The 22,624-nt window shown below is 62.4% G+C and overlaps 15 non-coding genes across 15 annotated transcripts; 6 read left to right on the forward strand and 9 right to left on the reverse strand.

Annotated features, from left to right (window-relative positions):
- Positions 1 to 926: 926 nt before the first annotated feature.
- On the reverse strand, positions 927 to 998 carry TRNAM-CAU (transfer RNA methionine (anticodon CAU)). Its single transcript has one exon. It is a non-coding gene; the product is annotated as a tRNA-Met (tRNA).
- A 1,553-nt stretch (positions 999 to 2,551) lies between these two features.
- Positions 2,552 to 2,623, reverse strand: TRNAM-CAU (transfer RNA methionine (anticodon CAU)). Its single transcript has one exon. It is a non-coding gene; the product is annotated as a tRNA-Met (tRNA).
- A 3,178-nt stretch (positions 2,624 to 5,801) lies between these two features.
- TRNAM-CAU (transfer RNA methionine (anticodon CAU)) lies at positions 5,802 to 5,873 on the reverse strand. Its single transcript has one exon. It is a non-coding gene; the product is annotated as a tRNA-Met (tRNA).
- Positions 5,874 to 5,978: 105 nt separating this feature from the next.
- Positions 5,979 to 6,052, forward strand: TRNAN-GUU (transfer RNA asparagine (anticodon GUU)). Its single transcript has one exon. It is a non-coding gene; the product is annotated as a tRNA-Asn (tRNA).
- Positions 6,053 to 9,056: 3,004 nt separating this feature from the next.
- Positions 9,057 to 9,128, reverse strand: TRNAM-CAU (transfer RNA methionine (anticodon CAU)). The gene has a single exon. It is a non-coding gene; the product is annotated as a tRNA-Met (tRNA).
- A 3,187-nt stretch (positions 9,129 to 12,315) lies between these two features.
- Positions 12,316 to 12,387, reverse strand: TRNAM-CAU (transfer RNA methionine (anticodon CAU)). The gene has a single exon. It is a non-coding gene; the product is annotated as a tRNA-Met (tRNA).
- Positions 12,388 to 12,492: 105 nt separating this feature from the next.
- On the forward strand, positions 12,493 to 12,566 carry TRNAN-GUU (transfer RNA asparagine (anticodon GUU)). The gene has a single exon. It is a non-coding gene; the product is annotated as a tRNA-Asn (tRNA).
- A 1,374-nt stretch (positions 12,567 to 13,940) lies between these two features.
- TRNAM-CAU (transfer RNA methionine (anticodon CAU)) lies at positions 13,941 to 14,012 on the reverse strand. The gene has a single exon. It is a non-coding gene; the product is annotated as a tRNA-Met (tRNA).
- Positions 14,013 to 14,117: 105 nt separating this feature from the next.
- TRNAN-GUU (transfer RNA asparagine (anticodon GUU)) lies at positions 14,118 to 14,191 on the forward strand. The gene has a single exon. It is a non-coding gene; the product is annotated as a tRNA-Asn (tRNA).
- A 3,176-nt stretch (positions 14,192 to 17,367) lies between these two features.
- On the forward strand, positions 17,368 to 17,441 carry TRNAN-GUU (transfer RNA asparagine (anticodon GUU)). The gene has a single exon. It is a non-coding gene; the product is annotated as a tRNA-Asn (tRNA).
- Positions 17,442 to 18,815: 1,374 nt separating this feature from the next.
- TRNAM-CAU (transfer RNA methionine (anticodon CAU)) lies at positions 18,816 to 18,887 on the reverse strand. The gene has a single exon. It is a non-coding gene; the product is annotated as a tRNA-Met (tRNA).
- A 105-nt stretch (positions 18,888 to 18,992) lies between these two features.
- TRNAN-GUU (transfer RNA asparagine (anticodon GUU)) lies at positions 18,993 to 19,066 on the forward strand. Its single transcript has one exon. It is a non-coding gene; the product is annotated as a tRNA-Asn (tRNA).
- A 1,374-nt stretch (positions 19,067 to 20,440) lies between these two features.
- On the reverse strand, positions 20,441 to 20,512 carry TRNAM-CAU (transfer RNA methionine (anticodon CAU)). The gene has a single exon. It is a non-coding gene; the product is annotated as a tRNA-Met (tRNA).
- Positions 20,513 to 20,617: 105 nt separating this feature from the next.
- TRNAN-GUU (transfer RNA asparagine (anticodon GUU)) lies at positions 20,618 to 20,691 on the forward strand. The gene has a single exon. It is a non-coding gene; the product is annotated as a tRNA-Asn (tRNA).
- A 1,374-nt stretch (positions 20,692 to 22,065) lies between these two features.
- Positions 22,066 to 22,137, reverse strand: TRNAM-CAU (transfer RNA methionine (anticodon CAU)). Its single transcript has one exon. It is a non-coding gene; the product is annotated as a tRNA-Met (tRNA).
- Between the last annotated feature and the right edge of the window lie 487 nt (positions 22,138 to 22,624).

Below are 22,624 nucleotides of genomic sequence, written 5' to 3' on the forward strand. Positions count from 1 at the left end.
TAGGGGCAGGTGGCAGCCCCTGCTGCGGCGCCGCCCCTGGTGGCCATGGCGTACGCCTGCCGCAGCTGTTTTACTTTCAGGTGCTCCCACGGCAGAAGATGCAAAAGGCCCTGGAAGGAAAGCCCTCCTGCTTTTTTACCTCGGGAGGATGTGGGCTACCAACCGAAGCTCTGAGCCAAGGACTGAAGGACCCGTCCAAGCCGTGGCCGTACTCCCGAGACTTGACCGAAGCCAGCTCTCTCTTCCATGACTGCTGCAAGCCTCAACCGAGAACGTGGCGAGTGCTCCCACAATTCCCTCTCCCCCTTTCCATTGAGGATTCTGAAGGACCGTCAGCTGGTGATTTTTGGCTCTGACTGTAAGGGATGAATTGAGCCGGGAACGTAGCTGGTCCTCTTGGGCTGGGCAGAAGCTTTTGATGGGATGAGATGGGTTTTGGTCAGCCGGCGTGTGCCTAAAGAGCGTGGGTGGTGGCGATGCGGGAGAAGCGGCGCGTTGGAGGGAATTGCTCGCGTGTCCTGTTGTTGAGCAGTATGGCGAAGGCAGAAGTTCTCTTTGTGAGGGGCTTGGCGTGCCTCGGAGTAGTAGAGCAAGGCCAGTGTTGATGCTGTGGCAGCTCTTTGTCTAGGCGTTTTGTCTAGGCCTGAATGAAGGCTCTGGGTAGCGTGGTCCAGAAGTGCTTTGTTCCACGAGCGTCTGGAGAGCCTCCCTGGCGCGCTCCCTGAGCGGGTCCCGGCGGCCCATGTGGGTGGGAAAAGGGCAGGAGGAAGCCCTGTTGCCTGAGGACAGAAGAGGAGGCCTCCGTGCCTCCCACACAGGAAGCGGGGGGCTGCCGAGAGCTTCCCCGCAGGCGGCATCCTGGCCTGGCCTTTAGCTACTTGCAGCCTGGAGTGAAGGCGCGGAGTCAAAAGAGGCCGGCCCACACGTAGCAGAGGACGGTTTCGATCCATCGACCTCTGGGTTATGGGCCCAGCACGCTTCCGCTGCGCCACTCTGCTCCCTTGGGGCTAGATTGCCCGCAATCCACTCTAGCACCTGGGCTGCACTGGCACGGCCAGGCAGAGGAGCAGGCTGCTAGGCAGCGTTTCGGAAAGCCCTTCGAGGTCTCTGTGGCGCAATGGGTCAGCGCGTTCGGCTGTTAACCGAAAGGATGGTGATTCGAGCCCACCCGGGGACGTGGCTACGCTCGGCCTCCTGGCGCTTGCTAGCGGGCTCCCTTTTGCCACCTCCAAGCCATCCCTCTCGGCCTCGGTGAGGTCACCTTGTGGCCGGCAAGGTTCAGGGGCCGTGCCGTGCCACAGGAGCCCGTCTCCCAGCAACCGCGCCGGGGCCTCGGCCTCGGGGCTTAAGCCCCGAGCCCAAGCGCAAAAGCTCCAGCCGGGCAGGTGTCGTTCCCCTCCCGCCTCTACGCCAGCTGAGAGGGAGAAACGCACGAGCCGCGCGGGTTCTTAGCCGCCTCCCTCCTGCGGGCCTGTTTGCTGCGCAGACCTCTGGGCCTGTCTCATGCCTCCCCTGGGAAGCGTGGCCGCGCGAACTGAGCCCCAGTCGCAGCTCCTGAGGTTTCCTGTGCAGCCTTGGACTTGCATGGCTGCCATGGTTTCTCTTTGGAAGGGACTCGGTCCCGCTTGGACAGGCGACTCGCCCGTGTGACTCCAAACGCCATCTTGTGGCTGTCTTTTTCCCCCACAGCCAGAACACCAGGATTCGCCTCCCACGGCAGAAGATGCAAAAGGCCCTGGAAGGAAAGCCCTCCTGCTTTTTTACCTCGGGAGGATGTGGGCTACCAACCGAAGCTCTGAGCCAAGGACTGAAGGACCCGTCCAAGCCGTGGCCGTACTCCCGAGACTTGACCGAAGCCAGCTCTCTCTTCCATGACTGCTGCAAGCCTCAACCGAGAACGTGGCGAGTGCTCCCACAATTCCCTCTCCCCCTTTCCATTGAGGATTCTGAAGGACCGTCAGCTGGTGATTTTTGGCTCTGACTGTAAGGGATGAATTGAGCCGGGAACGTAGCTGGTCCTCTTGGGCTGGGCAGAAGCTTTTGATGGGATGAGATGGGTTTTGGTCAGCCGGCGTGTGCCTAAAGAGCGTGGGTGGTGGCGATGCGGGAGAAGCGGCGCGTCGGAGGGAATTGCTCGCGTGTCCTGTTGTTGAGCAGTATGGCGAAGGCAGAAGTTCTCTTTGTGAGGGGCTTGGCGTGCCTCGGAGTAGTAGAGCAAGGCCAGTGTTGATGCTGTGGCAGCTCTTTGTCTAGGCGTTTTGTCTAGGCCTGAATGAAGGCTCTGGGTAGCGTGGTCCAGAAGTGCTTTGTTCCACGAGCGTCTGGAGAGCCTCCCTGGCGCGCTCCCTGAGCGGGTCCCGGCGGCGCTTGTGGGTGGGAAAAGGGCAGGAGGAAGCCCTGTTGCCTGAGGACAGAAGAGGAGGCCTCCGTGCCTCCCACACAGGAAGCGGGGGGCTGCCGAGAGCTTCCCCGCAGGCGGCATCCTGGCCTGGCCTTTAGCTACTTGCAGCCTGGAGTGAAGGCGCGGAGTCAAAAGAGGCCGGCCCACACGTAGCAGAGGACGGTTTCGATCCATCGACCTCTGGGTTATGGGCCCAGCACGCTTCCGCTGCGCCACTCTGCTCCCTTGGGGCTAGACTGCCCGCAATCCACTCTAGCACCTGGGCTGCACTGGCACGGCCAGGCAGAGGAGCAGGCTGCTAGGCAGCGTTTCGGAAAGCCCTTCGAGGTCTCTGTGGCGCAATGGGTCAGCGCGTTCGGCTGTTAACCGAAAGGATGGTGATTCGAGCCCACCCGGGGACGTGGCTACGCTCGGCCTCCTGGCGCTTGCTAGCGGGCTCCCTTTTGCCACCTCCAAGCCATCCCTCTCGGCCTCGGTGAGGTCACCTTGTGGCCGGCAAGGTTCAGGGGCCGTGCCGTGCCACAGGAGCCCGTCTCCCAGCAACCGCGCCGGGGCCTCGGCCTCGGGGCTTAAGCCCCGAGCCCAAGCGCAAAAGCTCCAGCCGGGCAGGTGTCGTTCCCCTCCCGCCTCTACGCCAGCTGAGAGGGAGAAACGCACGAGCCGCGCGGGTTCTTAGCCGCCTCCCTCCTGCGGGCCTGTTTGCTGCGCAGACCTCTGGGCCTGTCTCATGCCTCCCCTGGGAAGCGTGGCCGCGCGAACTGAGCCCCAGTCGCAGCTCCTGAGGTTTCCTGTGCAGCCTTGGACTTGCATGGCTGCCATGGTTTCTCTTTGGAAGGGACTCGGTCCCGCTTGGACAGGCGACTCGCCCGTGTGACTCCAAACGCCATCTTGTGGCTGTCTTTTTCCCCCACAGCCAGAACACCAGGATTCGCCTCCCACGGCAGAAGATGCAAAAGGCCCTGGAAGGAAAGCCCTCCTGCTTTTTTACCTCGGGAGGATGTGGGCTACCAACCGAAGCTCTGAGCCAAGGACTGAAGGACCCGTCCAAGCCGTGGCCGTACTCCCGAGACTTGACCGAAGCCAGCTCTCTCTTCCATGACTGCTGCAAGCCTCAACCGAGAACGTGGCGAGTGCTCCCACAATTCCCTCTCCCCCTTTCCATTGAGGATTCTGAAGGACCGTCAGCTGGTGATTTTTGGCTCTGACTGTAAGGGATGAATTGAGCCGGGAACGTAGCTGGTCCTCTTGGGCTGGGCAGAAGCTTTTGATGGGATGAGATGGGTTTTGGTCAGCCGGCGTGTGCCTAAAGAGCGTGGGTGGTGGCGATGCGGGAGAAGCGGCGCGTCGGAGGGAATTGCTCGCGTGTCCTGTTGTTGAGCAGTATGGCGAAGGCAGAAGTTCTCTTTGTGAGGGGCTTGGCGTGCCTCGGAGTAGTAGAGCAAGGCCAGTGTTGATGCTGTGGCAGCTCTTTGTCTAGGCGTTTTGTCTAGGCCTGAATGAAGGCTCTGGGTAGCGTGGTCCAGAAGTGCTTTGTTCCACGAGCGTCTGGAGAGCCTCCCTGGCGCGCTCCCTGAGCGGGTCCCGGCGGCGCTTGTGGGTGGGAAAAGGGCAGGAGGAAGCCCTGTTGCCTGAGGACAGAAGAGGAGGCCTCCGTGCCTCCCACACAGGAAGCGGGGGGCTGCCGAGAGCTTCCCCGCAGGCGGCATCCTGGCCTGGCCTTTAGCTACTTGCAGCCTGGAGTGAAGGCGCGGAGTCAAAAGAGGCCGGCCCACACGTAGCAGAGGACGGTTTCGATCCATCAACCTCTGGGTTATGGGCCCAGCACGCTTCCGCTGCGCCACTCTGCTCCCTTGGGGCTAGGCTGCCTGCAATCCACTCTAGCACCTGGGCTGCACAGGCACGGCCAGGCAGAGGAGCAGGCTGCTAGGCAGCGTTTCGGAAAGCCCTTCGAGGTCTCTGTGGCGCAATGGGTCAGCGCGTTCGGCTGTTAACCGAAAGGATGGTGATTCGAGCCCACCCGGGGACGTGGCTACGCTCGGCCTCCTGGCGCTTGCTAGCAGGCTCCCTTTTGCCACCTCCAAGCCATCCCTCTCGGCCTCGGTGAGGTCACCTTGTGGCCGGCAAGGTTCAGGGGCCGTGCCGTGCCACAGGAGCCAGTCTCCCAGCAACCGCGCCGGGGCCTCGGCCTCGGGGCTTAAGCCCCGAGCCCAAGCGCAAAAGCTCCAGCCGGGCAGGTGTCGTTCCCCTCCCGCCTCTACGCCAGCTGAGAGGGAGAAACGCACGAGCCGCGCGGGTTCTTAGCCGCCTCTCTCCTGCGGGCCTGTTTGCTGCGCAGACCTCTGGGCCTGTCTCATGCCTCCCCTGGGAAGCGTGGCCGCGCGAACTGAGCCCCAGTCGCAGCTCCTGAGGTTTCCTGTGCAGCCTTGGACTTGCATGGCTGCCATGGTTTCTCTTTGGAAGGGACTCGGTCCCGCTTGGACAGGCGACTCGCCCGTGTGACTCCAAACGCCATCTTGTGGCTGTCTTTTTCCCCCACAGCCAGAACACCAGGATTCGCCTCCCACGGCAGAAGATGCAAAAGGCCCTGGAAGGAAAGCCCTCCTGCTTTTTTACCTCGGGAGGATGTGGGCTACCAACCGAAGCTCTGAGCCAAGGACTGAAGGACCCGTCCAAGCCGTGGCCGTACTCCCGAGACTTGACCGAAGCCAGCTCTCTCTTCCATGACTGCTGCAAGCCTCAACCGAGAACGTGGCGAGTGCTCCCACAATTCCCTCTCCCCCTTTCCATTGAGGATTCTGAAGGACCGTCAGCTGGTGATTTTTGGCTCTGACTGTAAGGGATGAATTGAGCCGGGAACGTAGCTGGTCCTCTTGGGCTGGGCAGAAGCTTTTGATGGGATGAGATGGGTTTTGGTCAGCCGGCGTGTGCCTAAAGAGCGTGGGTGGTGGCGATGCGGGAGAAGCGGCGCGTCGGAGGGAATTGCTCGCGTGTCCTGTTGTTGAGCAGTATGGCGAAGGCAGAAGTTCTCTTTCTGAGGGGTTTGGCGTGCCTGGGAGTAGTAGAGCAAGGCCAGTGTTGATGCTGTGGCAGCTCTTTGTCTAGGCGTTTTGTCTAGGCCTGAATGAAGGCTCTGGGTAGCGTGGTCCAGAAGTGCTTTGTTCCACGAGCGTCTGGAGAGCCTCCCTGGCGCGCTCCCTGAGCGGGTCCCGGCAGCCCATGTGGGTGGGAAAAGGGCAGGAGGAAGCCCTGTTGCCTGAGGACAGAAGAGAAGGCCTCCGTGCCTCCCACACAGGAAGCGGGGGGCTGCCGAGAGCTTCCCCGCAGGCGGCATCCTGGCCTGGCCTTTAGCTACTTGCAGCCTGGAGTGAAGGCGCGGAGTCAAAAGAGGCCGGCCCACACGTAGCAGAGGATGGTTTCGATCCATCGACCTCTGGGTTATGGGCCCAGCACGCTTCCGCTGCGCCACTCTGCTCCTTTGGGGCTAGACTGCCCGCAATCCACTCTAGCACCTGGGCTGCACTGGCACGGCCAGGCAGAGGAGCAGGCTGCTAGGCAGCGTTTCGGAAACACCTTCGAGGTCTCTGTGGCGCAATGGGTCAGCGCGTTCGGCTGTTAACCGAAAGGATGGTGGTTCGAGCCCACCCGGGGACGTGGCTACGCTCGGCCTCCTGGCGCTTGCTAGCGGGCTCCCTTTTGCCACCTCCAAGCCATCCCTCTCGGCCTCGGTGAGGTCACCTTGTGGCCGGCAAGGTTCAGGGGCCGTGCCGTGCCACGGGAGCCCGTCTCCCAGCAACCGCGCCGGGGCCTCGGCCTCGGGGCTTAAGCCCCGAGCCCAAGCGCGAAAGCTCCAGCCGGGCAGGTGTCGTTCCCCTCCCGCCTCTACGCCAGCTGAGAGGGAGAAACGCACGAGCCGCGCGGGTTCTTAGCCGCCTCCCTCCTGCGGGCCTGTTTGCTGCGCAGACCTCTGGGCCTGTCTCATGCCTCCCCTGGGAAGCGTGGCCGCGCGAACTGAGCCCCAGTCGCAGCTCCTGAGGTTTCCTGTGCAGCCTTGGACTTGCATGGCTGCCATGGTTTCTCTTTGGAAGGGACTCGGTCCCGCTTGGACAGGCGACTCGCCCGTGTGACTCCAAACGCCATCTTGTGGCTGTCTTTTTCCCCCACAGCCAGAACACCAGGATTCGCCTCCCACGGCAGAAGATGCAAAAGGCCCTGGAAGGAAAGCCCTCCTGCTTTTTTACCTCGGGAGGATGTGGGCTACCAACCGAAGCTCTGAGCCAAGGACTGAAGGACCCGTCCAAGCCGTGGCCGTACTCCCGAGACTTGACCGAAGCCAGCTCTCTCTTCCATGACTGCTGCAAGCCTCAACCGAGAACGTGGCGAGTGCTCCCACAATTCCCTCTCCCCCTTTCCATTGAGGATTCTGAAGGACCGTCAGCTGGTGATTTTTGGCTCTGACTGTAAGGGATGAATTGAGCCGGGAACGTAGCTGGTCCTCTTGGGCTGGGCAGAAGCTTTTGATGGGATGAGATGGGTTTTGGTCAGCCGGCGTGTGCCTAAAGAGCGTGGGTGGTGGCGATGCGGGAGAAGCGGCGCGTCGGAGGGAATTGCTCGCGTGTCCTGTTGTTGAGCAGTATGGCGAAGGCAGAAGTTCTCTTTGTGAGGGGCTTGGCGTGCCTCGGAGTAGTAGAGCAAGGCCAGTGTTGATGCTGTGGCAGCTCTTTGTCTAGGCGTTTTGTCTAGGCCTGAATGAAGGCTCTGGGTAGCGTGGTCCAGAAGTGCTTTGTTCCACGAGCGTCTGGAGAGCCTCCCTGGCGCGCTCCCTGAGCGGGTCCCGGCGGCGCTTGTGGGTGGGAAAAGGGCAGGAGGAAGCCCTGTTGCCTGAGGACAGAAGAGGAGGCCTCCGTGCCTCCCACACAGGAAGCGGGGGGCTGCCGAGAGCTTCCCCGCAGGCGGCATCCTGGCCTGGCCTTTAGCTACTTGCAGCCTGGAGTGAAGGCGCGGAGTCAAAAGAGGCCGGCCCACACGTAGCAGAGGACGGTTTCGATCCATCAACCTCTGGGTTATGGGCCCAGCACGCTTCCGCTGCGCCACTCTGCTCCCTTGGGGCTAGGCTGCCTGCAATCCACTCTAGCACCTGGGCTGCACAGGCACGGCCAGGCAGAGGAGCAGGCTGCTAGGCAGCGTTTCGGAAAGCCCTTCGAGGTCTCTGTGGCGCAATGGGTCAGCGCGTTCGGCTGTTAACCGAAAGGATGGTGATTCGAGCCCACCCGGGGACGTGGCTACGCTCGGCCTCCTGGCGCTTGCTAGCAGGCTCCCTTTTGCCACCTCCAAGCCATCCCTCTCGGCCTCGGTGAGGTCACCTTGTGGCCGGCAAGGTTCAGGGGCCGTGCCGTGCCACAGGAGCCAGTCTCCCAGCAACCGCGCCGGGGCCTCGGCCTCGGGGCTTAAGCCCCGAGCCCAAGCGCAAAAGCTCCAGCCGGGCAGGTGTCGTTCCCCTCCCGCCTCTACGCCAGCTGAGAGGGAGAAACGCACGAGCCGCGCGGGTTCTTAGCCGCCTCTCTCCTGCGGGCCTGTTTGCTGCGCAGACCTCTGGGCCTGTCTCATGCCTCCCCTGGGAAGCGTGGCCGCGCGAACTGAGCCCCAGTCGCAGCTCCTGAGGTTTCCTGTGCAGCCTTGGACTTGCATGGCTGCCATGGTTTCTCTTTGGAAGGGACTCGGTCCCGCTTGGACAGGCGACTCGCCCGTGTGACTCCAAACGCCATCTTGTGGCTGTCTTTTTCCCCCACAGCCAGAACACCAGGATTCGCCTCCCACGGCAGAAGATGCAAAAGGCCCTGGAAGGAAAGCCCTCCTGCTTTTTTACCTCGGGAGGATGTGGGCTACCAACCGAAGCTCTGAGCCAAGGACTGAAGGACCCGTCCAAGCCGTGGCCGTACTCCCGAGACTTGACCGAAGCCAGCTCTCTCTTCCATGACTGCTGCAAGCCTCAACCGAGAACGTGGCGAGTGCTCCCACAATTCCCTCTCCCCCTTTCCATTGAGGATTCTGAAGGACCGTCAGCTGGTGATTTTTGGCTCTGACTGTAAGGGATGAATTGAGCCGGGAACGTAGCTGGTCCTCTTGGGCTGGGCAGAAGCTTTTGATGGGATGAGATGGGTTTTGGTCAGCCGGCGTGTGCCTAAAGAGCGTGGGTGGTGGCGATGCGGGAGAAGCGGCGCGTCGGAGGGAATTGCTCGCGTGTCCTGTTGTTGAGCAGTATGGCGAAGGCAGAAGTTCTCTTTGTGAGGGGTTTGGCGTGCCTCGGAGTAGTAGCGCAAGGCCAGTGTTGATGCTGTGGCAGCTCTTTGTCTAGGCGTTTTGTCTAGGCCTGAATGAAGGCTCTGGGTAGCGTGGTCCAGAAGTGCTTTGTTCCACGAGCGTCTGGAGAGCCTCCCTGGCGCGCTCCCTGAGCGGGTCCCGGCGGCCCATGTGGGTGGGAAAAGGGCAGGAGGAAGCCCTGTTGCCTGAGGACAGAAGAGGAGGCCTCCGTGCCTCCCACACAGGAAGCGGGGGGCTGCCGAGAGCTTCCCCGCAGGCGGCATCCTGGCCTGGCCTGGCTTTTAGCTACTTGCAGCCTGGAGTGAAGGCGCGGAGTCAAAAGAGGCCGGCCCACACGTAGCAGAGGATGGTTTCGATCCATCGACCTCTGGGTTATGGGCCCAGCACGCTTCCGCTGCGCCACTCTGCTCCCTTGGGGCTAGACTGCCCGCAATCCACTCTAGCACCTGGGCTGCACTGGCACGGCCAGGCAGAGGAGCAGGCTGCTAGGCAGCGTTTCGGAAAGCCCTTCGAGGTCTCTGTGGCGCAATGGGTCAGCGCGTTCGGCTGTTAACCGAAAGGATGGTGATTCGAGCCCACCCGGGCACGTGGCTACGCTCGGCCTCTTGGCGCTTGCTAGCGGGCTCCCTTTTGCCACCTCCAAGCCATCCCTCTCGGCCTCGGTGAGGTCACCTTGTGGCCGGCAAGGTTCAGGGGCCGTGCCGTGCCACGGGAGCCCGTCTCCCAGCAACCGCGCCGGGGCCTCGGCCTCGGGGCTTAAGCCCCGAGCCCAAGCGCGAAAGCTCCAGCCGGGCAGGTGTCGTTCCCCTCCCGCCTCTACGCCAGCTGAGAGGGAGAAACGCACGAGCCGCGCGGGTTCTTAGCCGCCTCCCTCCTGCGGGCCTGTTTGCTGCGCAGACCTCTGGGCCTGTCTCATGCCTCCCCTGGGAAGCGTGGCCGCGCGAACTGAGCCCCAGTCGCAGCTCCCGAGGTTTCCTGTGCAGCCTTGGACTTGCATGGCTGCCATGGTTTCTCTTTGGAAGGGACTCGGTCCCGCTTGGACAGGCGACTCGCCCGTGTGACTCCAAACGCCATCTTGTGGCTGTCTTTTTCCCCCACAGCCAGAACACCAGGATTCGCCTCCCACGGCAGAAGATGCAAAAGGCCCTGGAAGGAAAGCCCTCCTGCTTTTTTACCTCGGGAGGATGTGGGCTACCAACCGAAGCTCTGAGCCAAGGACTGAAGGACCCGTCCAAGCCGTGGCCGTACTCCCGAGACTTGACCGAAGCCAGCTCTCTCTTCCATGACTGCTGCAAGCCTCAACCGAGAACGTGGCGAGTGCTGCCCGTGCTCCCACAATTCCCTCTCCCCCTTTCCATTGAGGATTCTGAAGGACCGTCAGCTGGTGATTTTTGGCTCTGACTGTAAGGGATGAATTGAGCCGGGAACGTAGCTGGTCCTCTTGGGCTGGGCAGAAGCTTTTGATGGGATGAGATGGGTTTTGGTCAGCCGGCGTGTGCCTAAAGAGCGTGGGTGGTGGCGATGCGGGAGAAGCGGCGCGTCGGAGGGAATTGCTCGCGTGTCCTGTTGTTGAGCAGTATGGCGAAGGCAGAAGTTCTCTTTGTGAGGGGTTTGGCGTGCCTGGGAGTAGTAGAGCAAGGCCAGTGTTGATGCTGTGGCAGCTCTTTGTCTAGGCGTTTTGTCTAGGCCTGAATGAAGGCTCTGGGTATCGTGGTCCAGAAGTGCTTTGTTCCACGAGCGTCTGGAGAGCCTCCCTGGCGCGCTCCCTGAGCGGGTCCCGGCGGCCCATGTGGGTGGGAAAAGGGCAGGAGGAAGCCCTGTTGCCTGAGGACAGAAGAGGAGGCCTCCGTGCCTCCCACACAGGAAGCGGGGGGCTGCCGAGAGCTTCCCCGCAGGCGGCATCCTGGCCTGGCCTTTAGCTACTTGCAGCCTGGAGTGAAGGCGCGGAGTCAAAAGAGGCCGGCCCACACGTAGCAGAGGATGGCTTCGATCCATCGACCTCTGGGTTATGGGCCCAGCACACTTCCGCTGCGCCACTCTGCTCCCTTGGGGCTAGACTGCCCGCAATCCACTCTAGCACCTGGGCTGCACTGGCACGGCCAGGCAGAGGAGCAGGCTGCTAGGCAGCGTTTCGGAAAGCCCTTCGAGGTCTCTGTGGCGCAATGGGTCAGCGCGTTCGGCTGTTAACCGAAAGGATGGTGATTCGAGCCCACCCGGGGACGTGGCTACGCTCGGCCTCCTGGCGCTTGCTAGCGGGCTCCCTTTTGCCACCTCCAAGCCATCCCTCTCGGCCTCGGTGAGGTCACCTTGTGGCCGGCAAGGTTCAGGGGCCGTGCCGTGCCACCGGAGCCCGTCTCCCAGCAACCGCGCCGGGGCCTCGGCCTCGGGGCTTAAGCCCCGAGCCCAAGCGCGAAAGCTCCAGCCGGGCAGGTGTCGTTCCCCTCCCGCCTCTACGCCAGCTGAGAGGGAGAAACGCACGAGCCGCGCGGGTTCTTAGCCGCCTCCCTCCTGCGGGCCTGTTTGCTGCGCAGACCTCTGGGCCTGTCTCATGCCTCCCCTGGGAAGCGTGGCCGCGCGAACTGAGCCCCAGTCGCAGCTCCCGAGGTTTCCTGTGCAGCCTTGGACTTGCATGGCTGCCATGGTTTCTCTTTGGAAGGGACTCGGTCCCGCTTGGACAGGCGACTCGCCCGTGTGACTCCAAACGCCATCTTGTGGCTGTCTTTTTCCCCCACAGCCAGAACACCAGGATTCGCCTCCCACGGCAGAAGATGCAAAAGGCCCTGGAAGGAAAGCCCTCCTGCTTTTTTACCTCGGGAGGATGTGGGCTACCAACCGAAGCTCTGAGCCAAGGACTGAAGGACCCGTCCAAGCCGTGGCCGTACTCCCGAGACTTGACCGAAGCCAGCTCTCTCTTCCATGACTGCTGCAAGCCTCAACCGAGAACGTGGCGAGTGCTCCCACAATTCCCTCTCCCCCTTTCCATTGAGGATTCTGAAGGACCGTCAGCTGGTGATTTTTGGCTCTGACTGTAAGGGATGAATTGAGCCGGGAACGTAGCTGGTCCTCTTGGGCTGGGCAGAAGCTTTTGATGGGATGAGATGGGTTTTGGTCAGCCGGCGTGTGCCTAAAGAGCGTGGGTGGTGGCGATGCGGGAGAAGCGGCGCGTCGGAGGGAATTGCTCGCGTGTCCTGTTGTTGAGCAGTATGGCGAAGGCAGAAGTTCTCTTTGTGAGGGGTTTGGCGTGCCTCGGAGTAGTAGAGCAAGGCCAGTGTTGATGCTGTGGCAGCTCTTTGTCTAGGCGTTTTGTCTAGGCCTGAATGAAGGCTCTGGGTAGCGTGGTCCAGAAGTGCTTTGTTCCACGAGCGTCTGGAGAGCCTCCCTGGCGCGCTCCCTGAGCGGGTCCCGGCGGCCCATGTGGGTGGGAAAAGGGCAGGAGGAAGCCCTGTTGCCTGAGGACAGAAGAGGAGGCCTCCGTGCCTCCCACACAGGAAGCGGGGGGCTGCCGAGAGCTTCCCCGCAGGCGGCATCCTGGCCTGGCCTTTAGCTACTTGCAGCCTGGAGTGAAGGCGCGGAGTCAAAAGAGGCCGGCCCACACGTAGCAGAGGATGGTTTCGATCCATCGACCTCTGGGTTATGGGCCCAGCACGCTTCCGCTGCGCCACTCTGCTCCCTTGGGGCTAGACTGCCCGCAATCCACTCTAGCACCTGGGCTGCACTGGCACGGCCAGGCAGAGGAGCAGGCTGCTAGGCAGCGTTTCGGAAAGCTCTTCGAGGTCTCTGTGGCGCAATGGGTCAGCGCGTTCGGCTGTTAACCGAAAGGATGGTGGTTCGAGCCCACCCGGGGACGTGGCTACGCTCGGCCTCCTGGCGCTTGCTAGCGGGCTCCCTTTTGCCACCTCCAAGCCATCCCTCTCGGCCTCGGTGAGGTCACCTTGTGGCCGGCAAGGTTCAGGGGCCGTGCCGTGCCACGGGAGCCCGTCTCCCAGCAACCGCGCCGGGGCCTCGGCCTCGGGGCTTAAGCCCCGAGCCCAAGCGCGAAAGCTCCAGCCGGGCAGGTGTCGTTCCCCTCCCGCCTCTACGCCAGCTGAGAGGGAGAAACGCACGAGCCGCGCGGGTTCTTAGCCGCCTCCCTCCTGCGGGCCTGTTTGCTGCGCAGACCTCTGGGCCTGTCTCATGCCTCCCCTGGGAAGCGTGGCCGCGCGAACTGAGCCCCAGTCGCAGCTCCCGAGGTTTCCTGTGCAGCCTTGGACTTGCATGGCTGCCATGGTTTCTCTTTGGAAGGGACTCGGTCCCGCTTGGACAGGCGACTCGCCCGTGTGACTCCAAACGCCATCTTGTGGCTGTCTTTTTCCCCCACAGCCAGAACACCAGGATTCGCCTCCCACGGCAGAAGATGCAAAAGGCCCTGGAAGGAAAGCCCTCCTGCTTTTTTACCTCGGGAGGATGTGGGCTACCAACCGAAGCTCTGAGCCAAGGACTGAAGGACCCGTCCAAGCCGTGGCCGTACTCCCGAGACTTGACCGAAGCCAGCTCTCTCTTCCATGACTGCTGCAAGCCTCAACCGAGAACGTGGCGAGTGCTCCCACAATTCCCTCTCCCCCTTTCCATTGAGGATTCTGAAGGACCGTCAGCTGGTGATTTTTGGCTCTGACTGTAAGGGATGAATTGAGCCGGGAACGTAGCTGGTCCTCTTGGGCTGGGCAGAAGCTTTTGATGGGATGAGATGGGTTTTGGTCAGCCGGCGTGTGCCTAAAGAGCGTGGGTGGTGGCGATGCGGGAGAAGCGGCGCGTCGGAGGGAATTGCTCGCGTGTCCTGTTGTTGAGCAGTATGGCGAAGGCAGAAGTTCTCTTTGTGAGGGGTTTGGCGTGCCTCGGAGTAGTAGAGCAAGGCCAGTGTTGATGCTGTGGCAGCTCTTTGTCTAGGCGTTTTGTCTAGGCCTGAATGAAGGCTCTGGGTAGCGTGGTCCAGAAGTGCTTTGTTCCACGAGCGTCTGGAGAGCCTCCCTGGCGCGCTCCCTGAGCGGGTCCCGGCAGCCCTTGTGGGTGGGAAAAGGGCAGGAGGAAGCCCTGTTGCCTGAGGACAGAAGAGGAGGCCTCCGTGCCTCCCACACAGGAAGCGGGGGGCTGCCGAGAGCTTCCCCGCAGGCGGCATCCTGGCCTGGCCTTTAGCTACTTGCAGCCTGGAGTGAAGGCGCGGAGTCAAAAGAGGCCGGCCCACACGTAGCAGAGGATGGTTTCGATCCATCGACCTCTGGGTTATGGGCCCAGCACGCTTCCGCTGCGCCACTCTGCTCCCTTGGGGCTAGACTGCCCGCAATCCACTCTAGCACCTGGGCTGCACTGGCACGGCCAGGCAGAGGAGCAGGCTGCTAGGCAGCGTTTCGGAAAGCCCTTCGAGGTCTCTGTGGCGCAATGGGTCAGCGCGTTCGGCTGTTAACCGAAAGGATGGTGGTTCGAGCCCACCCGGGGACGTGGCTACGCTCGGCCTCCTGGCGCTTGCTAGCGGGCTCCCTTTTGCCACCTCCAAGCCATCCCTCTCGGCCTCGGTGAGGTCACCTTGTGGCCGGCAAGGTTCAGGGGCCGTGCCGTGCCACGGGAGCCCGTCTCCCAGCAACCGCGCCGGGGCCTCGGCCTCGGGGCTTAAGCCCCGAGCCCAAGCGCGAAAGCTCCAGCCGGGCAGGTGTCGTTCCCCTCCCGCCTCTACGCCAGCTGAGAGGGAGAAACGCACGAGCCGCGCGGGTTCTTAGCCGCCTCCCTCCTGCGGGCCTGTTTGCTGCGCAGACCTCTGGGCCTGTCTCATGCCTCCCCTGGGAAGCGTGGCCGCGCGAACTGAGCCCCAGTCGCAGCTCCCGAGGTTTCCTGTGCAGCCTTGGACTTGCATGGCTGCCATGGTTTCTCTTTGGAAGGGACTCGGTCCCGCTTGGACAGGCGACTCGCCCGTGTGACTCCAAACGCCATCTTGTGGCTGTCTTTTTCCCCCACAGCCAGAACACCAGGATTCGCCTCCCACGGCAGAAGATGCAAAAGGCCCTGGAAGGAAAGCCCTCCTGCTTTTTTACCTCGGGAGGATGTGGGCTACCAACCGAAGCTCTGAGCCAAGGACTGAAGGACCCGTCCAAGCCGTGGCCGTACTCCCGAGACTTGACCGAAGCCAGCTCTCTCTTCCATGACTGCTGCAAGCCTCAACCGAGAACGTGGCGAGTGCTCCCACAATTCCCTCTCCCCCTTTCCATTGAGGATTCTGAAGGACCGTCAGCTGGTGATTTTTGGCTCTGACTGTAAGGGATGAATTGAGCCGGGAACGTAGCTGGTCCTCTTGGGCTGGGCAGAAGCTTTTGATGGGATGAGATGGGTTTTGGTCAGCCGGCGTGTGCCTAAAGAGCGTGGGTGGTGGCGATGCGGGAGAAGCGGCGCGTCGGAGGGAATTGCTCGCGTGTCCTGTTGTTGAGCAGTATGGCGAAGGCAGAAGTTCTCTTTCTGAGGGGTTTGGCGTGCCTGGGAGTAGTAGAGCAAGGCCAGTGTTGATGCTGTGGCAGCTCTTTGTCTAGGCGTTTTGTCTAGGCCTGAATGAAGGCTCTGGGTAGCGTGGTCCAGAAGTGCTTTGTTCCACGAGCGTCTGGAGAGCCTCCCTGGCGCGCTCCCTGAGCGGGTCCCGGCGGCCCATGTGGGTGGGAAAAGGGCAGGAGGAAGCCCTGTTGCCTGAGGACAGAAGAGGAGGCCTCCGTGCCTCCCACACAGGAAGCGGGGGGCTGCCGAGAGCTTCCCCGCAGGCGGCATCCTGGCCTGGCCTTTAGCTACTTGCAGCCTGGAGTGAAGGCGCGGAGTCAAAAGAGGCCGGCCCACACGTAGCAGAGGATGGTTTCGATCCATCGACCTCTGGGTTATGGGCCCAGCACGCTTCCGCTGCGCCACTCTTCTCCCTTGGGGCTAGACTGCCCGCAATCCACTCTAGCACCTGGGCTGCACTGGCACGGCCAGGCAGAGGAGCAGGCTGCTAGGCAGCGTTTCGGAAAGCCCTTCGAGGTCTCTGTGGCGCAATGGGTCAGCGCGTTCGGCTGTTAACCGAAAGGATGGTGATTCGAGCCCACCCGGGCACGTGGCTACGCTCGGCCTCCTGGCGCTTGCTAGCGGGCTCCCTTTTGCCACCTCCAAGCCATCCCTCTCGGCCTCGGTGAGGTCACCTTGTGGCCGGCAAGGTTCAGGGGCCGTGCCGTGCCACGGGAGCCCGTCTCCCAGCAACCGCGCCGGGGCCTCGGCCTCGGGGCTTAAGCCCCGAGCCCAAGCGCGAAAGCTCCAGCCGGGCAGGTGTCGTTCCCCTCCCGCCTCTACGCCAGCTGAGAGGGAGAAACGCACGAGCCGCGCGGGTTCTTAGCCGCCTCCCTCCTGCGGGCCTGTTTGCTGCGCAGACCTCTGGGCCTGTCTCATGCCTCCCCTGGGAAGCGTGGCCGCGCGAACTGAGCCCCAGTCGCAGCTCCCGAGGTTTCCTGTGCAGCCTTGGACTTGCATGGCTGCCATGGTTTCTCTTTGGAAGGGACTCGGTCCCGCTTGGACAGGCGACTCGCCCGTGTGACTCCAAACGCCATCTTGTGGCTGTCTTTTTCCCCCACAGCCAGAACACCAGGATTCGCCTCCCACGGCAGAAGATGCAAAAGGCCCTGGAAGGAAAGCCCTCCTGCTTTTTTACCTCGGGAGGATGTGGGCTACCAACCGAAGCTCTGAGCCAAGGACTGAAGGACCCGTCCAAGCCGTGGCCGTACTCCCGAGACTTGACCGAAGCCAGCTCTCTCTTCCATGACTGCTGCAAGCCTCAACCGAGAACGTGGCGAGTGCTCCCACAATTCCCTCTCCCCCTTTCCATTGAGGATTCTGAAGGACCGTCAGCTGGTGATTTTTGGCTCTGACTGTAAGGGATGAATTGAGCCGGGAACGTAGCTGGTCCTCTTGGGCTGGGCAGAAGCTTTTGATGGGATGAGATGGGTTTTGGTCAGCCGGCGTGTGCCTAAAGAGCGTGGGTGGTGGCGATGCGGGAGAAGCGGCGCGTCGGAGGGAATTGCTCGCGTGTCCTGTTGTTGAGCAGTATGGCGAAGGCAGAAGTTCTCTTTCTGAGGGGTTTGGCGTGCCTGGGAGTAGTAGAGCAAGGCCAGTGTTGATGCTGTGGCAGCTCTTTGTCTAGGCGTTTTGTCTAGGCCTGAATGAAGGCTCTGGGTAGCGTGGTCCAGAAGTGCTTTGTTCCACGAGCGTCTGGAGAGCCTCCCTGGCGCGCTCCCTGAGCGGGTCCCGGCGGCCCATGTGGGTGGGAAAAGGGCAGGAGGAAGCCCTGTTGCCTGAGGACAGAAGAGGAGGCCTCTGTGCCTCCCACACAGGAAGCGGGGGGCTGCCGAGAGCTTCCCCGCAGGCGGCATCCTGGCCTGGCCTTTAGCTACTTGCAGCCTGTAGTGAAGGCGCGGAGTCAAAAGAGGCCGGCCCACACGTAGCAGAGGATGGTTTCGATCCATCGACCTCTGGGTTATGGGCCCAGCACGCTTCCGCTGCGCCACTCTTCTCCCTTGGGGCTAGACTGCCCGCAATCCACTCTAGCACCTGGGCTGCACTGGCACGGCCAGGCAGAGGAGCAGGCTGCGAGGCAGCGTTTCGGAAAGCCCTTCGAGGTCTCTGTGGCGCAATGGGTCAGCACGTTCGGCTGTTAACCGAAAGGATGGTGGTTCGAGCCCACCCGGGGACGTGGCTACGCTCGGCCTCCTGGCGCTTGCTAGCGGGCTCCCTTTTGCCACCTCCAAGCCATCCCTCTCGGCCTCGGTGAGGTCACCTTGTGGCCGGCAAGGTTCAGGGGCCGTGCCGTGCCACAGGAGCCCGTCTCCCAGCAACCGCGCCGGGGCCTCGGCCTCGGGGCTTAAGCCCCGAGCCCAAGCGCAAAAGCTCCAGCCGGGCAGGTGTCGTTCCCCTCCCGCCTCTACGCCAGCTGAGAGGGAGAAACGCACAAGCCGCGCGGGTTCTTAGCCGCCTCCCTCCTGCGGGCCTGTTTGCTGCGCAGACCTCTGGGCCTGTCTCATGCCTCCCCTGGGAAGCGTGGCCGCGCGAACTGAGCCCCAGTCGCAGCTCCTGAGGTTTCCTGTGCAGCCTTGGACTTGCATGGCTGCCATGGTTTCTCTTTGGAAGGGACTCGGTCCCGCTTGGACAGGCGACTCGCCCGTGTGACTCCAAACGCCATCTTGTGGCTGTCTTTTTCCCCCACAGCCAGAACACCAGGATTCGCCTCCCACGGCAGAAGATGCAAAAGGCCCTGGAAGGAAAGCCCTCCTGCTTTTTTACCTCGGGAGGATGTGGGCTACCAACCGAAGCTCTGAGCCAAGGACTGAAGGACCCGTCCAAGCCGTGGCCGTACTCCCGAGACTTGACCGAAGCCAGCTCTCTCTTCCATGACTGCTGCAAGCCTCAACCGAGAACGTGGCGAGTGCTCCCACAATTCCCTCTCCCCCTTTCCATTGAGGATTCTGAAGGACCGTCAGCTGGTGATTTTTGGCTCTGACTGTAAGGGATGAATTGAGCCGGGAACGTAGCTGGTCCTCTTGGGCTGGGCAGAAGCTTTTGATGGGATGAGATGGGTTTTGGTCAGCCGGCGTGTGCCTAAAGAGCGTGGGTGGTGGCGATGCGGGAGAAGCGGCGCGTCGGAGGGAATTGCTCGCGTGTCCTGTTGTTGAGCAGTATGGCGAAGGCAGAAGTTCTCTTTGTGAGGGGTTTGGCGTGCCTGGGAGTAGTAGAGCAAGGCCAGTGTTGATGCTGTGGCAGCTCTCTGTCTAGGCGTTTTGTCTAGGCCTGAATGAAGGCTCTGGGTAGCGTGGTCCAGAAGTGCTTTGTTCCACGAGCGTCTGGAGAGCCTCCCTGGCGCGCTCCCTGAGCGGGTCCCGGCGGCCCTTGTGGGTGGGAAAAGGGCAGGAGGAAGCCCTGTTGCCTGAGGACAGAAGAGGAGGCCTCCGTGCCTCCCACACAGGAAGCGGGGGGCTGCCGAGAGCTTCCCCGCAGGCGGCATCCTGGCCTGGCCTTTAGCTACTTGCAGCCTGGAGTGAAGGCGCGGAGTCAAAAGAGGCCAGCCCACACGTAGCAGAGGATGGTTTCGATCCATCGACCTCTGGGTTATGGGCCCAGCACGCTTCCGCTGCGCCACTCTGCTCCCTTGGGGCTAGACTGCCCGCAATCCACTCTAGCACCTGGGCTGCACTGGCACAGCCAGGCAGAGGAGCAGGCTGCTAGGCAGCGTTTCGGAAAGGCCTTCGAGGTCTCTGTGGCGCAATGGGTCAGCGCGTTCGGCTGTTAACCGAAAGGATGGTGGTTCGAGCCCACCCGGGGACGTGGCTACGCTCGGCCTCCTGGCGCTTGCTAGCGGGCTCCCTTTTGCCACCTCCAAGCCATCCCTCTCGGCCTCGGTGAGGTCACCTTGTGGCCGGCAAGGTTCAGGGGCCGTGCCGTGCCACGGGAGCCCGTCTCCCAGCAACCGCGCCGGGGCCTCGGCCTCGGGGCTTAAGCCCCGAGCCCAAGCGCGAAAGCTCCAGCCGGGCAGGTGTCGTTCCCCTCCCGCCTCTACGCCAGCTGAGAGGGAGAAACGCACGAGCCGCGCGGGTTCTTAGCCGCCTCCCTCCTGCGGGCCTGTTTGCTGCGCAGACCTCTGGGCCTGTCTCATGCCTCCCCTGGGAAGCGTGGCCGCGCGAACTGAGCCCCAGTCGCAGCTCCTGAGGTTTCCTGTGCAGCCTTGGACTTGCATGGCTGCCATGGTTTCTCTTTGGAAGGGACTCGGTCCCGCTTGGACAGGCGACTCGCCCGTGTGACTCCAAACGCCATCTTGTGGCTGTCTTTTTCCCCCACAGCCAGAACACCAGGATTCGCCTCCCACGGCAGAAGATGCAAAAGGCCCTGGAAGGAAAGCCCTCCTGCTTTTTTACCTCGGGAGGATGTGGGCTACCAACCGAAGCTCTGAGCCAAGGACTGAAGGACCCGTCCAAGCCGTGGCCGTACTCCCGAGACTTGACCGAAGCCAGCTCTCTCTTCCATGACTGCTGCAAGCCTCAACCGAGAACGTGGCGAGTGCTCCCACAATTCCCTCTCCCCCTTTCCATTGAGGATTCTGAAGGACCGTCAGCTGGTGATTTTTGGCTCTGACTGTAAGGGATGAATTGAGCCGGGAACGTAGCTGGTCCTCTTGGGCTGGGCAGAAGCTTTTGATGGGATGAGATGGGTTTTGGTCAGCCGGCGTGTGCCTAAAGAGCGTGGGTGGTGGCGATGCGGGAGAAGCGGTGCGTCGGAGGGAATTGCTCGCGTGTCCTGTTGTTGAGCAGTATGGCGAAGGCAGAAGTTCTCTTTGTGAGGGGTTTGGCGTGCCTGGGAGTAGTAGAGCAAGGCCAGTGTTGATGCTGTGGCAGCTCTTTGTCTAGGCGTTTTGTCTAGGCCTGAATGAAGGCTCTGGGTAGCGTGGTCCAGAAGTGCTTTGTTCCACGAGCGTCTGGAGAGCCTCCCTGGCGCGCTCCCTGAGCGGGTCCCGGCGGCCCTTGTGGGTGGGAAAAGGGCAGGAGGAAGCCCTGTTGCCTGAGGACAGAAGAGGAGGCCTCCGTGCCTCCCACACAGGAAGCGGGGGGCTGCCGAGAGCTTCCCCGCAGGCGGCATCCTGGCCTGGCCTTTAGCTACTTGCAGCCTGGAGTGAAGGCGCGGAGTCAAAAGAGGCTGGCCCACACGTAGCAGAGGATGGTTTCGATCCATCGACCTCTGGGTTATGGGCCCAGCACGCTTCCGCTGCGCCACTCTGCTCCCTTGGGGCTAGACTGCCCGCAATCCACTCTAGCACCTGGGCTGCACTGGCACGGCCAGGCAGAGGAGCAGGCTGCTAGGCAGCATTTCGGAAAGCCCTTCGAGGTCTCTGTGGCGCAATGGGTCAGCGCGTTCGGCTGTTAACCGAAAGGATGGTGGTTCGAGCCCACCCGGGGACGTGGCTACGCTCGGCCTCCTGGCGCTTGCTAGCGGGCTCCCTTTTGCCACCTCCAAGCCATCCCTCTCGGCCTCGGTGAGGTCACCTTGTGGCCGGCAAGGTTCAGGGGCCGTGCCGTGCCACGGGAGCCCGTCTCCCAGCAACCGCGCCGGGGCCTCGGCCTCGGGGCTTAAGCCCCGAGCCCAAGCGCGAAAGCTCCAGCCGGGCAGGTGTCGTTCCCCTCCCGCCTCTACGCCAGCTGAGAGGGAGAAACGCACGAGCCGCGCGGGTTCTTAGCCGCCTCCCTCCTGCGGGCCTGTTTGCTGCGCAGACCTCCGGGCCTGTCTCATGCCTCCCCTGGGAAGCGTGGCCGCGCGAACTGAGCCCCAGTCGCAGCTCCCGAGGTTTCCTGTGCAGCCTTGGACTTGCATGGCTGCCATGGTTTCTCTTTGGAAGGGACTCGGTCCCGCTTGGACAGGCGACTCGCCCGTGTGACTCCAAACGCCATCTTGTGGCTGTCTTTTTCCCCCACAGCCAGAACACCAGGATTCGCCTCCCACGGCAGAAGATGCAAAAGGCCCTGGAAGGAAAGCCCTCCTGCTTTTTTACCTCGGGAGGATGTGGGCTACCAACCGAAGCTCTGAGCCAAGGACTGAAGGACCCGTCCAAGCCGTGGCCGTACTCCCGAGACTTGACCGAAGCCAGCTCTCTCTTCCATGACTGCTGCAAGCCTCAACCGAGAACGTGGCGAGTGCTCCCACAATTCCCTCTCCCCCTTTCCATTGAGGATTCTGAAGGACCGTCAGCTGGTGATTTTTGGCTCTGACTGTAAGGGATGAATTGAGCCGGGAACGTAGCTGGTCCTCTTGGGCTGGGCAGAAGCTTTTGATGGGATGAGATGGGTTTTGGTCAGCCGGCGTGTGCCTAAAGAGCGTGGGTGGTGGCGATGCGGGAGAAGCGGCGCGTCGGAGGGAATTGCTCGCGTGTCCTGTTGTTGAGCAGTATGGCGAAGGCAGAAGTTCTCTTTGTGAGGGATTTGGCGTGCCTGGGAGTAGTAGCGCAAGGCCAGTGTTGATGCTGTGGCAGCTCTTTGTCTAGGCGTTTTGTCTAGGCCTGAATGAAGGCTCTGGGTAGCGTGGTCCAGAAGTGCTTTGTTCCACGAGCGTCTGGAGAGCCTCCCTGGCGCGCTCCCTGAGCGGGTCCCGGCGGCCCTTGTGGGTGGGAAAAGGGCAGGAGGAAGCCCTGTTGCCTGAGGACAGAAGAGGAGGCCTCCGTGCCTCCCACACAGGAAGCGGGGGGCTGCCGAGAGCTTCCCCGCAGGCGGCATCCTGGCCTGGCCTTTAGCTACTTGCAGCCTGGAGTGAAGGCGCGGAGTCAAAAGAGGCCGGCCCACACGTAGCAGAGGATGGTTTCGATCCATCGACCTCTGGGTTATGGGCCCAGCACGCTTCCGCTGCGCCACTCTGCTCCCTTGGGGCTAGACTGCCCGCAATCCACTCTAGCACCTGGGCTGCACTGGCACGGCCAGGCAGAGGAGCAGGCTGCTAGGCAGCGTTTCGGAAAGCCCTTCGAGGTCTCTGTGGCGCAATGCGTCAGCGCGTTCGGCTGTTAACCGAAAGGATGGTGATTCGAGCCCACCCGGGGACGTGGCTACGCTCGGCCTCCTGGCGCTTGCTAGCGGGCTCCCTTTTGCCACCTCCAAGCCATCCCTCTCGGCCTCGGTGAGGTCACCTTGTGGCCGGCAAGGTTCAGGGGCCGTGCCGTGCCACAGGAGCCCGTCTCCCAGCAACCGCGCCGGGGCCTCGGCCTCGGGGCTTAAGCCCCGAGCCCAAGCGCGAAAGCTGCAGCCGGGCAGGTGTCGTTCCCCTCCCGCCTCTACGCCAGCTGAGAGGGAGAAACGCACGAGCCGCGCGGGTTCTTAGCCGCCTCCCTCCTGCGGGCCTGTTTGCTGCGCA

The sequence above is a fragment of the Pelodiscus sinensis genome, chromosome 26, assembly GCF_052426305.1.
Source record: "Pelodiscus sinensis isolate ZL-2025 chromosome 26, ASM5242630v1, whole genome shotgun sequence".
Taxonomy (NCBI): domain Eukaryota; kingdom Metazoa; phylum Chordata; order Testudines; family Trionychidae; genus Pelodiscus; species Pelodiscus sinensis.